General features: G+C 44.9%; 2 long non-coding RNA genes across 2 annotated transcripts in view; one reads left to right on the top strand and one right to left on the bottom strand.

The window, feature by feature from the left end:
* LOC145525087 (uncharacterized) overlaps positions 1-9,998 on the bottom strand; it is a 74,133-nt gene extending 64,135 nt beyond the window's left edge. The window contains exon 1 of the long non-coding RNA XR_014068030.1: positions 9,811-9,998. This is a non-coding gene — a long non-coding RNA (uncharacterized LOC145525087). The remainder of the gene's footprint in view (positions 1-9,810) is intronic.
* On the top strand, positions 4,795-14,639 carry LOC145525076 (uncharacterized). Its single transcript, XR_014068029.1, has 3 exons — positions 4,795-7,009; positions 12,611-12,801; positions 14,497-14,639. It is a non-coding gene; the product is annotated as an uncharacterized LOC145525076 (long non-coding RNA).
* Positions 14,640-17,242: the final 2,603 nt, after the last annotated feature.

Raw genomic sequence — 17,242 nt, 5'->3', positions numbered from 1 at the left:
TTCTGAATGACACCCACCTCTTCCCAGCTCTTGGACAAGATTCTGGGGCCCTCACCCCAGTTAGATGTCACTACCTTGCTATGTGACCATGGCCAAATCCCTTCTCTCTCTGGGCTGCTATTCTCTCTACATGTTTCTTAAACAAGTGAAATCCTGGATACAAAAGGACTTTTAAACTTTTGTTAAAATGTAAGGCCCTGTCTGTAAGAACTCTCTGTACTTCCCACTCAATTTTGCTATGAACCTTAAACTTATCTGGGCTTCCCCGATGGCTCAGTGGTAAAGAATCTGCCTGCAATGCAGAAGACTCAGGAGACATGGGGCTTGATCCTGGGTCAGGAAGGGCATGGCAACCCACTCCAATATTCTTGCCTGGAAGATCCCATGGACAGAGGAGCCTGGAGGGCTACAGTCCACAGGGTCACAAAGAGTCAGACACAACTGAGCACAAGCATGTTAAACTTATCCAAAAAGTAAAGTCTATTTAAAAACAAATAAGCAGGGGCTTCCCTGGTGGCTCAGTGGTAAAGAATCTGTGTGTCAAAGCCGGATACACAGGTTCCATCCCTGATCGGGAAAGATCCTGTAGAGCCACAGAGCAGCTAAGCCCATGTGCCACAACTGCTGAGCCTGTGCTTTAAAGCCTGGGAGCCACCAACTCCTGAGCCCATGTGCCACAACTACTGAAACCCGCATTCCCTAAAGCCCATGCTCTGAAGCAAGAGAAGCCACCGCAATAAGAAGCTAGTGCACCACAACCAGAGAATAGCCCCACTCACCGCAACTAGAGAAAGCCTCCTCAACAACAAAGACCTGCAGAGCCAAAAATAATAATTTTTTAAAAATAAATCAAACAAGCAAGCAAAAATGTTAGGCCCTATGGTAAACCCTGGTGGAGAGTGGAGCCTTAAGTTCCAATCAAAGCTCTGTGACTTTCTATGTGGCTTGGGGAAGTATGGAAACTTTCTGAGCCTTGGTTCCCCTGTTTTACTCATTGTGAGTACTATGACCATCAAACAAACTAATGAGTTTTTAAATATCGAGTTAATTATAGAGCACTGTCTCTTTGTGAGAACTTCTTGTTAATATTTGTCACTTACTAAAGAGACTGTGGGGCCTCCCCAGTGGTCCAACTGTAAAGAATCTGCCTGCAATGCAGGAGACACAGGAGACGAGGGTTCAATCCCTGGGTCAGGAAGACCCACTGGAGAAGGGCATGGCAACCCACTTCAGTATTTTTGCCTGGAGAATCCAATGGACAGAGGAGCATGGTGGGCTACAGTCCATAGGGTTGCAAAGAGTCGGACACTACTGAAGCGACTTAGCATGCACATACAAAGAAACTGTACTGGAGGCTGACCAGCCAGTTCTAAGTCTGCAAGAAATTTGGAGCTCTTAGAGAGCACTGGGAAACTCTAAAGAAAGAATGTCTTACAGGCACCATACACTTGGCACATTCAAAACTGCACAGGAGGAGAATATGTAAGGGAAGAAGGAGTTAGAGAAGGAGGAGGCACAGGAGGAAGAGATGGAATGAAGGAAGTGGAGGAGGAGCTGGAGGAGCAGGGAGAGGGAGGAAAAGAAGGAACAGGAAGGGGAGGAAGAGCAGAAAAAGATAAGCAGAAAAAGCAGAAGCAGCAGAAGAGGAAGAAGGAGAAAGAGGAAGAGAAGGAGAAGCAGCAGTAGAACAAGAAGCAGCAGCAATTGTAGGGAAAAAAGCAGAAGCGGTTGCCAACACAGAAGTAGAAGAAATAGGAGTAGATGCTTAAGAAGCAGAAGAAGTAGAAGCAGAAGTGAAAGAAGCAGAGAAAGAGACAGAAGATGAGGGAGAGAGGAGGAGAGAAGGAGGAGAGAGAAGGAGTAGAAGTCTCCAGAGTAGAAGCAGCAGTAGGAGAAGGAACAGAAGTGGGAAGAGCCTAAGTCCCGAAAGTAGAAGCTAAAGCCAAAGCCACAGCTGCTGAAAAAGTTGACAAAAGAAAAAGAAGGAAAGCATAAGAAGCAGGAGCCGCCCAAGCAGAAAAAGAGCAGAAGAGGAAGTGAGATAAACAGGAAGAGGAAGAAAAGAAAAGAGGAGGAAATGGAGAAGGAGAAAGGGAGGAAGGAGAGGTAGTGGAAGGAAGACAGCGTAACAGCAAAAGCAGGAAAGGCAGAAAGCAAAGCAGAGAAAGCAGAAACTGGAGCTAGAGCAGCAGAACCAGAAACCAGAGCCCAAAGAGCAGCAGCGCCGGGCAGAGGTGGGGCATCCACCCAGGGTCAAGGACAGGAGGATGCAGGACTGCCTGGGCACCGGCTGCTCCACGAAGCCCAGTTTCTTTCCAGAGCCAACGAGGCAGGTGAACCAGTGAGAGGCTCTTGCAATTCTAATTGTTCGGGCCCTAAAAACGAGGCTTGGGACCAACCAGAAAATGTTCCCCAAACACAAACAAGAATGAAGAAATTTGATAAAGCGCCTTCTGAGAGCCGAGCAGAGACCAAGGACACAGCCCCTGCTTCCCATCAGCTCCAAGTCCAGGGCAGGGTGGTTCTTGTGGTCAGTGGAGGGATAGCAATCTTCCAGATCTCTAGATCCCCAAAATTTGGGAAATGAGGCTTTATAAAGAGGTGGGATTTGAGTTTTGAGTGAAAAGGTGGAGGTGGAATTTAATACATGGAATTGTGGTGAGGAAGAAGGGCTCCCTTCCCAAGAAAGGGGTGTACCCAAGCCTCACACCTTCAGCCAGGCTGGTGGCCTGGATCAAATACCAGCCTTTCACACCCAGAGCTGAGCAGAGCAAGCATCAGAGTGGTGGATCCTGACAAGCCCCTGCCCAGGAAATGACTCCTGATCCCCCCCAAGAGGTCTTTGATGTGGAGGTCAGGCCTGTAATGAGACAGTCTTCCTGCTTAGGGAGAGACGGCCACTGGACTCATCCCACCTCACTGACCAGAAGTGTCTAGGAGGGGCCCAGTGGGACCTCAGTGCTGAAGTGCAGACACTTCCAGATCCTGGAGGATGAGCTTGAGGGGAGAGAGAGAGAGCAGGGCTCGTCAGTAACCCTCTAGGGTCCCCCATCCTCTGCAGGGGTCACTCCTTCCAGGAAGCCCATCCGGCCTACCTCCAGATCTAGTGAGGAGATCCAGCCTATCCCCAGAGCAGACCCCTGCCCAATTCCTCCCAGGAGCCAGAACCCACAGAGCCACCCCAGCCGATGAACAAGGAATGACCCAGAGTAAGCGAGAGGTCGGGCCTGAGCAGAGAGTCTCAGGCTCTGGGAAGATCCAGCAGAGGGTGGGGCCTGGTCAGGCCTCCCTCATTCACCCCAAGGACGCCAGCATTCATTTCCTGAGTCCTGCCCCAACCAGAGCCTATGGAGATGTCCCCTCCTGAAAATCCACGGCAACATAACAATGCAGTCAACACTATGGGGCCATCACCTGGGGAGACAGCATCTGTGTGGAATCTGCACACCCTTCTCCCTCCCCTCAGCCCCCCCACAACTTGGTCACTAGGGTGAGACAGAGGAGGGATCTCTGCTGTGTGTACGTGGAGGAAAGAGGGAGTGGGGAAAGAGGTAGAGTCAGAAGGGGAAAGCTGGCATCTGTCACAAGGTGAAATTTCAAGTAACAGCAAGCAAGAGCTGGGATAAAATGGGAAAATCAGAGGGAAAAAGGAAAGGACAGTAAGGAAACTCTTCAGCCTCATCAATGCAAGGAAGCTTCCTAGGTTGGGTGAATATTATTTGGAAAATACCTGGTGATGCCTTTCTCTCCACAGCATCCAATGACGTACCAAGCACTATGGTGCTTGGAGCCTCTGCTAAGCAACCAGCCTGCCTCTCTGAGCTTCAGTTTTCCTGTCAATAAGACGATACCTCCCTCCCTTCAGAGTTACTGTATGTAAATGGCTTAGAGCAGTACCTGGCAGAGAATAAATGCTCAATAACTCTTAGTTACTACATTATTAGAGGAAGCATATAATAAATGACTAGGGATTCCCTGGTCACACTAGTGGTAAAGAATCCACCTAGGAGGCGGTCCTAAGATGGCAGAGGAATAGGACGGGGAGACGACTTTCTCTCCCACAAATTCACCAAAAGAACATTTAGACGCCAATGTAGAAAACATAAGAGACACGGGTTTGATCCCTGGGTGGGGAAGATCCCCTGGAGGAGAGTATGGCAACCCACTCCTGTATTCTTGCCTGGAGACTCCCATGCAGTCGCAAAGAGTCAGACACGACTGCAGCAATTTAGCACAGCATGTGCTAAGTGTGCTAAGTTGCTTCAGTCGTGTCCGACTCTTGTGACCCCATGGACTCCACCAGGCTCCTCTGTTCATGGGATTCTCCAGGCAAGAATGCAGGAGTGGGTTGCCATGCTCTCCTCCAGGGAATCTTTCCCACCCAGGGATCGAACCAACACCTCTTAAGTCTCCTGCATTCGCAGACAGGTTCTTTACCACTAGTGCCACCTGGGAAGCCCTTAATGCATCTAGCTCAGTGCAGAACACTCCTTCCATCCAAAGTCCCATATTTTGGAGGAAAGGAGAGGAATGTAAATCAGCAGAATATAATCCAAGGACTCTTGGTGTGTTTGTATTCAGGGCATCTCAGTGTGGCCTCCTCTGCATTTGACTTTGAAGTGCTTAACCAAGAGGAGCAGTTCAGGGCCATAAGCCTCAGACACAAGCCAGACACTTCTTGCTCAGAGTGCCCTACCACAAGATGGGTTCTGACAGCCGGGACACACAGAAGTGTTCTTCGGGATTCCTCAGTTCTAGAACTCAGGGCTGAGCTCACAAAGACGGAGTGTGACCAGGCTGGGAGGCAGCCGACTCGGGGCACATCAACATCTCAGCCAGGAGCCTGCTCAGACGCGGGGGAAGCTGGAGGAGCTTCCACGGACCTTCTTGGTCATTTCTGTCCTCCTCGTGCTTTCCAGAGGAGACAAACTTTGGAAGGACTCAGTGGGGGTGTAGTTCAGAATCTATTCCAAGAACACACTTTTTATACTTGGCAGATGGCAGCCACAGTCTCTCCCTGGGATGTGCCCAGACTTGGTCTTGATGGGTCCATTGGTCAGGAGAACAACAATTTAGGGAAAAGTGAATTGTCCAGTCTAGGCTTAGATGTATCAAATTGCATCAAATTTAGTAAAATGTGTCACCTGGCCTGGAGTGACTATAATTAATTGCAATTATTTTGGATTACACTTACCATCTACAGGATGATTTCTCATGATTGGCTGGCATCTACCACGTGGCAGCCAGGGTTCTCCATCCACTAGTAGCACACTTCTACCTTTTGATAAAATATGCTGTTTACCTCCAGCTCAGCCTCCTCTCTGGTCCTCTCCATGCCTGGGCCCTCAATCCTCTGCATCCTCTCCTTGGGGCTCACGGTGAGCAGCAAGACTGGGTCGGGTTTGAGCAGGGAGGGCAGGTGTTGGAGGCCCCCACTCACCTTGGTGGCTATGGCATAGGTGGCTGTGCTGTGCCACTACCTGTCTACAATCACAGGTGATTTGGCAGATTCTTTAGCTGTTTCAGAAGCCACAACATAATTGCCCAAAAAATAAAAAACTCTTCTAATGATAGCTGGTTCATCATCAAATATTTTCCTCCACTGGCTGATGCAAGAGGATGGTGACTTCAAGAGAACAGCTTTGAGTGAATCTGAAATTGACCAGGTCACAGTGGTTTTTCCTGTGGTATCTAGGCCTTTAATGACAATAATGGGGAACTTCCCTTTCAACTTCTGCTTTATTGACTATGCCAAAGCCTTTGACTGTGTGGATCACAACAGACTGTGGAAAATTCTTCAAGAGGTGGGAATACCAGGCCACCTGACCTGTCTCTTGAGAAATCTGTATGCAGGTCAGGAAACAGCAGTTAGAACTGGACATGGAACAACAGACTGGTTCCAAATCAGGAAAAGAGTATGTCAAGGCTGTATATTGTCACCCTGCTTATTTAACTTATATGCAGAGTACATCATGAGAAATGCTGGGCTGGATGAAGCACAAGCTGAAATCAAGATTGCCAGGAGAAATATCAGTAACTTCAGATATGCAGGCGACACCACCCTCATGGCCGAAAGCAAAGACGAAATAAAGAGACTCTTGATGCAAGTGAAAGAGGAGAATGAAAAAGTTGGCTTAAAACTCAACATTCAGAAAACTAAGATCATGGCATCTGGTCCCATCACTTCATGGCAAATAGATTGGGAAAAGGTGGAAACAGTGACAGACTTTATTTTTTTGGGCTCCAAAATCACTGCAGATGGTGACTGCAGCCATGAAATTAATAGATGCTTGCTCCTTGGAAGAAAAATTATGACCACCCTAGACAGCATATTAAAAAGCAGAGACATTACTTTGTCAACAAAGGTCTGTCTAGTCAAAGCTGTGGTTTTTCCGGTAGTCATGTATGGATGTGAGAGTTGGACTGTAAAGAAAGCTGAGCGCCGAAGAATTGATGCTTTTGAACTGTGGTGTTGGAGAAGACTCTTGAGAGTCCCTTGGACTGCAAGGAGATCCAACCAGTCCATCCTAAAGGAAATCAGTCCTGAATATTCATTGGAAGGACTGATGCTGAATCTGAAACTCCAGTACTTTGGCCACCTGATGCAAAGAATTGACTCATTTGAAAAGACCCTGATGCTGGGAAAGATTTAAGGCAGGAGGAGAGGGAGATGAGACAGGATGAGATGGTTGGGTGGCATCACCGAGTCAATGGACATGCGTTTGAGTAAACTGCAAGATTTGGGGATGGACAGAGAGGCCTGGTGTGCTGCAGTCCATAGGGTTGCAAAGAGTCGGACACGACTGAGCTACTGAACTCCCTTTCTAGACCTGCTCCAGGCACTGGTCAACCAGGTCAAACATGGCTCCGGCTTCAGGGATGAAGGATGTACACTGGACACTGGACTTTCCAGGCGGGCCCCGCAGACCTGGCAGCAGCTCTGGACCCAGCGCTGTTCTCTGATCGCCTTCCCCACCTGTGCCCCAGCCCAGACTCCACAGCACACAGCGTAAGTGCCTAATAGTTGATTAGAAAAATTATATTAAAACCGGAATGGGCAGCAAAATTTCTCAGTCCGAGCAGGTCAAAGTTGGAAGTATTTCAGGAACAAGGGGGCTATTGTCCTTTAACATGTTGGCAATAGGAAGAATTAGGACCATCTTCTCAAACCAGTGTTTTCTTTGAATACTCTTCACTTTGGGTGAAACTACCACCACCAGTAACCTTGTATGCACCTGGATTGCCTCCAAGTTTGCAATTACAGTAAAATCAGTGACCCTTCAAGACACTTAATAGGAGGCCAAGCTGTCTGTCCCACCCTGCCCATGCTGGAGCATTTTTGCAAAATGCTTTAAGAGCTACAGATAAAAGAAATGGTTATGGTGTGAGAGGAACAAGGCTCTGGCGCTTTCCTGAGTAAAGACGGAAGGAGGCCTCCGTGCATTGTGCAGCCATGGTTCACTAGATCCCTCAACTCAACTTCCTAGGCCAGCTTTCTAATTCAACTGTTTCTTCATATGTTGAAACATCAATTGACCATGATGGTCAGCAAAGGGGACATCTTCTCTCAAACCTGTCCATCCCTCTCCATGTCCACTGGTATCACTCTGGCTGAAGCTACTCTTACAGCTCTTCTAGAGCCCAGTGTCCTTGATGGTCTCAGATCTGCAGCCACCAGACAGATCTTATTTTTTTTTAATTGTTTTATCCAGGTATAGTTAATTGACAGCATTGCATTAGTTTCAAGTGTACAACATAATTCAATATTTTTCTAAGTTATACTCCATTTAAAGTTATTGTAAAATATTGGCTAAATTCCCTTGCTGTACAGTATATCCTTGTAGCTTATTTATCTATGTGTGCACACTAAGTCCCTTCACTCACGTTCAACTCTTTGCAACCTTATGGACTGTCCATGGGATTCCACAAGCAAAAATGCTGGAGTGGGTAGCCATGCCCTCCTCCAGGGTACCTTCCCAACCGGATGGAACCCACGTCTCTCTTCTCTCCTGTATTGGCAGGTGGGTTCTTTACCACTAGCACCACCTGGAAGTATTTTTCTATACATAGCAGTTTTTCTTAATCCTCGATCACTATATTGCCCTTCTCCCCTTTCCCCACTGGTAACTACTTGCTTGATCTCTAAATCTGTGAGTCTATTTCTGCTTTGTTTTATTTTTTAGATTCCACATATACGTGTTAACGTACAGTGTTTATCTTTCTCTATCTGACTTCACTAACCATAGGTCCATTCATGTTGTTGCAAATGGCAGAATTTCATTCTTTTTTATGGCTGAGTATTATTCCATGGTGTATGTGTGCATCACATCTTCTTTATCCATTCATTTGTTGATAAATATTTAAATTGAAATTACCTCCATATCATGACTATTGTAAATAATGCTGCTCTGAATATTGGGGTGCATGTATCTTTTCAAATTAATGTTTCTGTTTTCTTTGGACATATGGTATAGTCACTATGGAAAGGGATTCCCTGGTTGCTCAGCGGGAAAAGAATCCATCTGTCAATGTAGAAGACATAAGAGATGTAGTTTCAATCCCTGGGTAGGGAAGATCCCGTGGAGAAGGACATGGCAACCCATTCCAGTATTCCTACCTGGGAAGTGTCATGGACAGAGAAGCCTGGTGGGCTATAACCCATGGGGTCGCAAAGAATCAGACACAACTTAGTGACTGAACACCACTACCACCACCACCAAAAACATTATGAGGTGCCTCAAAAAACTAAAAATAGAACTGCAATATGATTCAGCAATTCCACTCCTGGGTATATCCAGAGAGAGGTTTTTGGGGGTTTTTTTGATGCAAATATGATGGTATTTTAACCCTCTCCCTTCCAATCTATACTATGAGCTTAGGCAAATCCTTTCCTGTCTTGGGACTCAGAATCCTTAGAATGATACTGATGAATTTGGGCTGTTTGGTTCCCAGGGTCCTCTGGACTTGGTCTGTGATTTTTTGTTGCTGAATGTAACTGATTTCAGACCCCTCTGGCCCCAGACATTCTTTGGAACTAACAGTGACATGGTAGATATGGAGGTGAGAATAAATTTCCCTAAAGAAACAAAATCTCATGCTCCCTCTGTTGTCAGAACATTTGTGCTTGAAAGTGGCCTTCACAACCAGAGCCAAGGGAATATTTTGTCATGTGCAGTTTAGTTCTGGGTTCCATTACTTAAACCAGTGACGTAAACTTTCCATTTCCTCTCGAGACGGCCAGGACGTGGGCATGAAGCGCCACAGCATGTCTGAAAGGCATGATGTGCAGTGTGTAGGTTAACCATTTAACACAGGCAAGTCTTTAAAATAGATCATATACAACTGTTGATGTTCTATTAAAGAATAAATAAGGATATCTTGGGCACCTTAGTTTTGGGGCTTCCTTTTCTGCCCTAGGATGTATTTCTTCTCTATTTAATTTTCATTTCTTTTAATTTCAGTCCTTTAGATCTCTAGAATTAGAATATCTATGTAACTTTCTTTCACTCGGAACACAAGGTAATCATTATTCCCACTCTGTTTCCACAGCAGCAGCCTGTGTCTCATATTTGCACAGTTTATTCCCAAACATCATTTAAATGCAGCAGAGAGAAAATCCAGTAATTCAAAAGGATCAGATAGGAACCTGATTCCAGTCACTCCCTGAACAAGACATTTTTCCCCAGCAATTCAGAGGCTCTTGAAATTTGTAATTTGTACTTCCTGTACAACACATTTCAGGCGCCAGTGAAACAGATTCTTTGTAGGGAATTCATCACATGGGCGTTCACTCCTGCTGAATTTACTTACCTTCCAAGCAGTCTGGCAGACTGCCAGGGACCCCAGCCTCTGGGGCTGACACTTGAGGTCAAGGACTTCCTAGTGACTCAGAGCCTGAGGACTTGAAGTTCACAGCTGTGTTCCTGCTTGGAAGTTCTCTTTGCTGTGAGCATTACATGAGAAGCCATTGCAAGTTCCCTGTGGGTGATGGCTCTTCCAGTGAAGTCACCCCACTGTCACCGCAAGGGCACATTGCATTGTGTGCTGTGTGCTCAGTCATGTCCAACTCTTTGTGACCTCCCATGGGCTGTAGCCCATCAGGCTCCTCTGTCCATGGAGTTTTCCAGGAAAGAATTCTAGAGTGGGTTGCCATTTCCTACTCCAGGAGGTCTTCCCGACCCAGGGACGGAATCTGCGTCTCCTGCACTGGCAGGCGGATTCTTTACCGCTGCACCACCTGGCATTAGTGCACATCAAATCAGCTTAAGAGTAAGACTGTAGCCTCTTGGCCAGGTCCTAGATTGTCAGCATCCTTTAGGGCACGAATTGAATACAGCACCTGTCCTGTAATAATCTGCACTTCAGAGGATCAGGGTCCTATCTAAATACTTCCCAGGCATTTTAAGGTGAGTTCCATCTTATCTGGCTCAAAAAGCTTTTCTAAATTAACGTGTTCTAAGCAACTTGTATAAAAACCACGAACACAAAGGAAAATTAAAACAGCCCCAAAGTGGTGGAGTTCTCCATATTGTCATGAAAGTGATAGCCATTTAGATTTTATTTTATTTTTTTTTAAATAAATTTATTTATTTTAGTTGGGGGCTAATTACTTTACGATATTGTAGTAGTTTTTGCCATACATTGACATGAATCAGCCATGGGTTTACATGTGTTCCCCTTCCTGGACCCCCTTCCCACCTCCCTCCCCATCCCATCCCTCTGGGTCATCCCATTGCCCCAGTCCTAAGCATTTGTCTCATGCATCGAACATGGAATGGTGTTCTGTTTCACGTATGATAATATACATGTTTCAGTGCTATTCTCCCAGAATGTCATTTAGATTTTAATCAGAGGAGTAAGTGAATTTCTTAACATCTGCACTGCACACTAGGGAAAACTGAGAACAGCTTCTCATCCAAACAGGTTGGAAATCTCTGCTGCAAAATTTCACCGTGGGGATGGCAGCAAATCTGTGATAGCGTCATACCTAGTCTCCTCCCAACACACACCAAACACTGCCTATCTCCATCTCTCAAGTCTGAATCGTTCCTGACAGCGTACAATAGCTTTGCCACGTGTGGAGTCTTGTACAGGTGATGCAGTTCACTTGTGCGCTGGCTTTTAGCTGCCTCCTGAAATGACTCCATCACCACCTTGATTCATGTCCCCAGTGGTAAATTGAGATTTTTAGAAGGAAAAGAAGCATAGGGTAATTTTTTTTACAAAGAAAGAAAAACGTTCAAGTGTTTGTTCCCAGGGTTATCTCTTGGAATGTGGCTTTGGGAAATGGTTTAGTCAGCATTTTTCCACCCGAAGGATTTTTTTTTCCCCTACTTCTACCATTTTAGGCATTGGCAGAATGGGAGGCAGTTTTAACAGACTGAAAGTTCTTGGCTCTGTGTTATAGCCCACCTTGGAACAGAAGCCCCAGAATATACAGTCTCTCCTGCCCCTTCCTCTTCCTCCTCCTCCTTTCCCTCCTCTCCTTCTGATTCCTCTTTCTCCCCTCTCCGTCCCCCTCCTTCCCTTCCCTCCCCCTCCCTCTCCTTCCTCTTCCTCCCTCTCCCCTCCTCTCTCTTCTTCTTCCTTCCTCTCTTCTCTTTCTCCATCTCTCCCTCCTCCGCCTACACACTCACTCAAGATCATTCAGTCAGGTGGAGGGAGTTTGGAAGAAGAGAGATAAACAGCAGACTTTAGGTGCCTTCTGCATTCCCCTTTCAGTGAACTTAAGTAAAACAGCAGTCTTCCTCGGCATGTGGCCCAGAGAGTCACCTGCTGATTCTGCAGATCTAGCAGGGCCTTTTTAGTCAATGCAAAGTGCAGAGAAGCTAGAACGAGCAGGAAATCTGTATTCCCACAGAGATGGATCACTTGCTGATACACTGAGTTTCCATCTGTAAAACAGAGGAGGTGAACACGTAAAACCTGAAGTGTTCTTTTCATAAAATTTGTTCTATTTCTAAAATAATAACAAAACAAAAAATTAAGACCTATACCCTAACAGCACCAGTTAATTTCAAAATAGTGCCAATCCTCTCAATGTTTTTCAAAAATTGTCAAAATAATAGCGCACAAAGACACTTACCCCACCCACCTGCTACCATGAAACTCTATTAATAGAGGAGAAGATGCTGAAGGAGGGTCAGTCAAAGAAGAGACAGGGATCAGTTAGAAGTTAAACCAAACTCCATGGCTGCATGGTACCACCCACACTGCCATCTCCAATCTCCTCAACACCTAGATACTCTGGAACTGCTCTCCCTGCACCGCCCCCCCCCCCATCTCTTTCTTAACTAAGTAGATTATTTAAGCTGATCTCAGTAAGAAAAAAAATCCTCTCCCTTTCCAAGGTGGAGGGTAGGGGAGAATTGTTCTCACAAATACAGGATTCACTTTGTCAGCTTGTGGTGGTTATGATAAGACTATGAACATTCCCAGATAAATGACTGAAAAAAACAAGAAATAATAACAAAAATCTTAATCAAAGGGAGCTATCAATTAGTAAGCGAACATTTTTTGTGTGCATCAATTCAGCCAACAAGAACAGAACACCACTGCTGTGCAGGCCTGCAGTGAAGCCCCAGCTCATTCACTTAATGTATCCCCTTAGGTATCTGTCTGCCAATGCAGGAGTCAAGGGTTCGATCCCTGGATGGGGAAGTTCCCCTGGAGAAAGAAATTGCAACCCACTCTGGTATTCTTGCCTGGGAAATCCCATGGACAGAGGAGCCTGGCAGGCTACAGTCCATGGTGTTGCAAAAGAGTTGGACACAACTTAGCGACTAAATAACAACAACTTAGGTAAGTGACTTCATCTTTCTAAGCATCTATCTCCTCATCTGTAAACTGGGGATAAAAAAGTTCTTACCTCAAAGTGTCATTGGGAGGACTAAATGAAATCATTCATGTAAGAGCAATCAGTCAGTAATGTAATGCACAATGTAAGTACCTAATTCATGTTAATAATTATCATGTACCTTTTTATTATCTTTTTTGCAATATCCTATTACATAAAGGACAGGAACAGGGAGTGGATATCTATAAAGATTCTTGGAATAATGAGGCCCATTTTCCAGCTCCTCTGAACTGGATTCAGTTAGTCTCTGAACATCAAGCTTCCCTCTTCTAGAGGCTTCTGGGGAGAGCAGGCAGAGCAAGGGCTCCGACTCTGTAAATTTTAAATAAAGATATTTATCCTCACAATGGCTGTCAGCAGTCCCTTACAGGGAAAGCTGAACATACATTAAGTGCATGCCTGTTGAGCTACCTTCTTTGAGCCACATGATATGTGATAGAAAACTAGACTATCTATACTCAGGAAGAGACTTATTCCTGAGGGAAAGAAAGTGTAACCCTGTATCCAAGCAGCAATATCTTCATTAGAAGGCATTTAGTCCTCTGTCTCCGGAGGAGTTATAAGCAGACCTCAAACCTCACCTCTGCCATGTCCTGTGGAAACCTGAGTGAGTTGTCCATCCCCTCTAAGCTCGTCTTGAAGGATTGTTGTAAGGATTAGAGATCATATATAATATAAACACTTGGCACACATAAACATATGACACAGTGTGCACAGAGTCTGACAGATATTTAATGAACAAGAGTTTTGTTAGACATATTGCAATAGTATGTGATCATTCCTGGGTCAGAGAGGAGAGTTCCCTCATGTGAATACTAAGAGGTAGTTGACCAACCTGAGTCATGATTCACACTGGCCAGGAAATGAGGAGACCTGGACAAGTCACGCTTATAGCCTTAGTCTCAGGCTTCTTGTGTGAAAAAGAAGGGGCTGGACCAACCATCTCAGAGGCCAGAAGACTGTGGAAACTAGGACTGTGTGGCTCCAGGGTCTAGAACTCTGCTTCCGGGCTTGTTGAACATATATTGCAAATATAACAATTGAATATATGACCCAGTCATCCCATTCTCAGGTGTATATCCCACAGGGAAGTGTACACATGTTCAACAATGTGTGCAAGAACATTCTTTGCAAGGCTACTTGTAAAATTCAGAAATACCCCAAAATGTCCAGCATCAGTAGACTAGGAAATGGGTCAATAATTGGGATGTATTCACACAATGGAACACTACATAGCAATGACAACTACTGCTATACACACACAGTGTATTGTCCACAGAAATAAAATGTTGAGTAAAAGAAGTCAGAAATACAATAGTACATGCGATTTGATTCCATATGTATAAAGTTCAAAAGCAGGCAAAACAAATCCATGGTATAATGTTAGAAGTCAAGATAGTGGTTATCTTTGCATAAAGAGAATGTGTGAAGGAAGTTTCTGGAGTGCTGGTAAGGCTCTGTTTATTGATGAAGATAGGGATGCTTTGAAAACACATAGAGCTAAACAGTTATCATTTGTGTGTATGTGTGTATATATTTATGTACGTGTTACAGTTCAATGAAAAGTTTACATTAAAAGTATGCATAGAACACTTTTCAGTCTCCAGGATCTCCAAATGTTATTTCCTCCTCTGTGCCAGGCATGCCCTAGGGGAGAGATGGGTAGAGGTGACTTTATACAGAGATAAATAAGAAGAGAAAGCATTCACCGTCAAGATCATGGCTTTGAGAGAAGAAAGATGCGTGAACATAAAACTACAGTGTAATAAAGAACTATGATGCAGATTTGAGCTGATAAATATGGGAACCCAGAAGGACAGAGGTAATGTTTGAACTGGGTCTTGAAGAGCAGTCCAAGCAGAAACAACCACCATGTGTCATTGCAGACTGGAGAGGGGGATTAAAAAGGGTCAAGAGTGGCTGAGGAGGGAGATACAACCTGCATCCCAGGCAGAGCTTAATGGACTCTGTGATGTCAGGCACAATCAGGTCTTTAAGCCACTGAGACCTTGCAAAAATATCTTCTGTCACATCAACCCTTCTCTTCTTGTCTTGTAGATAAACTGTCCTCTCCAGGCAAAGATCAGCTTCTCCACACTTACACATAACCCCTTCCCTTCTCACCTACTCGAGAACATGGCACCAGCCTTGCCACCTTTCTCTCCTGCATCACCAACCTGTTCTCTCTATGGGCCTTTGACACTAGCACATAGATGTGCAGTCATTTCTCCCATCCCCCCAAAAATGATGCTCTTGACCTTCATTTCCCTCTCCAGCAAACACTTCACTTCCTCCTCTATTTGGCACAACTCCGAAAAACATTGTTAATGCTTGCAGCTTCCACTTTCTATCCTTCCAGAACTCCATCACAACAGGGACCTCCACACTGCTATACTCAATGGTCAGTTATCCAGTCTTTGCCTTACATGGCTTATCAATAGCATGTGACCTAGTTAATGACTCCTCCTGCTCGAAGCACTTTCTTTCCTTGGCTACCAGGGCACTTTGCTGGCTTTACATCCCACTCTTTCTCAGTCTTTGTCAGTTCCTCCTCATCTCTGGACCTCTTTATCTTGAAGTTACCCCAAAGCTCAGTCTTTTCGACCACCTTCCCTATCTGAACTCATTACTCTGGTGATCTCCTTCAGCTCCAAGTTCTTAAATTTCACTCCCAGATTGGTATCTGTGGTCCATATTTCCCCCTCTGGATTTCTAGACACTACTATCCAACTGCTCACTTGGATATTTAATAGGCATATCAAATTTTGCATATCTAAAACTGAACTCATGATCTGTTCCCTAAAAACCTGTTCGATGCATGAAGCAGGGCACTCAAAGCTAGTGCTCTGGGACAACTCAGAGGGATGGGGTGGAGAGGGAGATGGGAGGGGGCTTCAGGATAGGGCGATGCATGTGCACCCATGGCTGATTCATGCCGATGTGTGGCAGGGGCCACACATTGTGTTGTGAAGTGTTGTGAAGTGATTGTCCTACAATTAAAATAAATAAATAAATAAATAAATAAAAACCCTGATCCTCCCACAGTCATCCTTATCTCGGGAATGGCAGCTTCATCCTTTCAGTTGCTCAGATCAAAATGGTCATCCTGACTCTTCTCTCATACAATGCATCCAAACTGTCAGCATGGTGATGCTGAATGATGAGAAATAACAGGAGAAGGAGCAGAAATGTCATGTGGCTTTCTAAAAGACTGCTGAGTACAAGCCTGCACATCAAGATTGGACATTGAGCATTGTTCTTTGAAACAGAGTGGGCCCTCTTGCACTATGTTTATTCTTAAACACCTCACAAACAGCAAAGTTCTTTATCATGAATGAATAAAAATAGAATAATTGTTGGTAGAGAGCTAGTGTGTAGCCTTAAATGGAAAGGGTTGTACAGATCTTAGTTGGTCTCATACTAAATGCTTCACCTTATTAGGGAACTTCTCAACTAGGATTCTTTGCCAAAGGTCACCCCGCTTTATACCACACACTGAATTTCCAACATGGACATATAGTTGCTTAGAAAATAAGAACTTTCTGTGACTAGTATAAGGCCTATTGACTCTTGTCTTTCAAAAAAGTGTCTAAGATGATCGTAGTAAATGCTTGGCATTTGTGCATCTGTTCCCTCCTCTTGAGTGCGCCAAGACTTTGCTAATCTAGCTTGGTACTCTTTGCCTCTGAATGTGGATTTGGGTTCAGAACTGTTTTAACCCAGTAACCCAAGCAGTCACTACCAATGGATCTATCTGTTTTGGCAAATAAGTTTATTGATCTCCCTTGCTAAGTATGATGTTTGCTAAGAATAATATTATAATAAGTACAATACTTGTATATTTACATAGTAGTAGTAGTAGTGTTAGTCTCTCAGTCTTGTCCGATTCTTTGAAACCTCATGTAACCCACCAGGATCCTCTGTTTATGGGATTCTCCAGGCAAGAATACTGGATTGGATTACCATATACATGCTCAAAACCAAAAGGAGATGATGGCAGTGATGCTATGTCATGAAAGTTAGACTCAAACCCATCCACCTCCAGGGAGTTAAGTAATTTTTATTTTATTTTATTTATTTATTTTTGGCTGTGCTGGGTCTTTGTTGCTGTACAGGCTTTTCTCTAGTTGTGGCAAGTGAGGGCTCCTGTCTAATTGCAGTGCCCAGGCTTCTCATTGTGGTAGCATCTCTTGTTGCAGAGCATGGGCTTTAGAGCACAGCCTCAGTAGTTGTGGTGCACGGGCTTAGTTGCTCTACCACATGTGGGATCTTCCTGGACCACAGATCAAACTCGTGTCTCCTACAATGACTAGTGAAATCTCCACCACTGAGCAACCAGGGAAGCCCCAGAGAGTTGAATATTTCCACCCCACAATCATCCCTCCC

Source organism: Giraffa tippelskirchi, chromosome 2, assembly GCF_054371585.1.
Source record: "Giraffa tippelskirchi isolate mGirTip1 chromosome 2, T2T-mGirTip1v1.2.pri, whole genome shotgun sequence".
In the NCBI taxonomy this organism is placed as follows: domain Eukaryota; kingdom Metazoa; phylum Chordata; class Mammalia; order Artiodactyla; family Giraffidae; genus Giraffa; species Giraffa tippelskirchi.
This window is presented reverse-complemented; position numbering and strand designations above follow the sequence as displayed.